Source organism: Odontomachus brunneus, unplaced genomic scaffold (assembly GCF_010583005.1).
Source record: "Odontomachus brunneus isolate Ranch 3 - 2012 unplaced genomic scaffold, Obru_v1 Obru_scaffold_372, whole genome shotgun sequence".
Classification (NCBI taxonomy): domain Eukaryota; kingdom Metazoa; phylum Arthropoda; class Insecta; order Hymenoptera; family Formicidae; genus Odontomachus; species Odontomachus brunneus.
Window position 1 is genome coordinate 69627 of NW_022639822.1, and position 1271 is coordinate 70897.

Genomic DNA, 1271 nt, shown 5'->3' on the forward strand with positions numbered 1-1271 from the left:
ACCAACGTCGGACCTGTGCTCACATCGTAAACCCCCGGGGTCGTTATGTCATGTCTATGACGATCTCCGGGGGAACGAGGGCCTTGGCTTAGCCGCCTGGGCTGCGAGGGCGGGGTCCTCTATAAAAACCCCCCTAATCCCAAGTTTCGGGCCGCGGCGACGGGATGGATGGCCGGCAGGTTAACCGGTCATTAGCGGTCCACCATCTCCGGGGTACCTGGCGCTTCCCCGGTAGTATTAGCCTAGTCCGTGTACAGGGAGCTCTGCGCGGATGGTCATCATTTCTCGCCATACTCGTGGGACCAAATATGGAACATTTAAATTTAAACCAAGACGTAGTAGGCGAGAGGGAGAGGGGAGATGCAGGCATCCTCATGGAGGATGGCCTGGGAGAGGGTGGCTGCACAAACCAGATCGCGCGTGCGCGACCTGGAACGTCAGCAGGAGGGGGTCGAACATCGGACCCAAGTTCCCCCACTGTTGTAGCAGTGGGGAGGGCGGCAGGGGAGGAGGGCTCGGTGAGGCATCGCCCAGGGCCCAAGTCCTTCAAGAAGAAGGCCGCGGAGGAAGAGGAGAGGAGCAGGTCGGAGCGGGAGGCCAGGCCGAGGTCGCGCACCTCTAATGCCTCTACGCTCGTCGACCTTGACGATGAGGAGGTCTTCGGACCGATGGAGGACACCCCGTCCCTCGGCGTCAATAGTGAGGAGGTTCCATCGACATCGGGACAAACGGAGGGAGAACTGGTAGTTGCCGAGTCATCGAAGGATGAGGCAACACCAGTCCATGACAAACGAGGCCGCAAGGCGAAGAACACTGCGAACACCGGCAGGTTCGTCGGGGTCGGGCGAACGAAAAGTCTCGCAAAAAACGCCTCGCCATCAAAATGGCGGTGGAGGAGATCGAGGAGAGGCGACTCAAGGAGGAGGCGGCGCGCATAGGCGTCGTCCTCCGAAGGGGTGCCTCTGCCTCGATCAACCCGGAGGCAACGACGGCCCGGGACAAGAGGTCCCTGGAGAGGGCCGCAAAGGCGGACCCGCGTCGGCGAAGTGCGTCGGCGAAGAAGACTTCACCTCAGCCTGCCAAGGAGGTGGCGGCTGTTGCGGCACAGCCTTCGTCCGGCTCCCCGGCCCAAACAGCGGAGACATGGACGAGGGTCCTGGGCCGCAAGGCCAAGAGGACGGCGGCCAAGGAGGAGGCGGCCAAGAAGGCCCCCCAGGCTCCCTCCCAAACCCAGAAGGGCAAGGGAGGGGCCTTGAAGGGGGCAGGTAAGG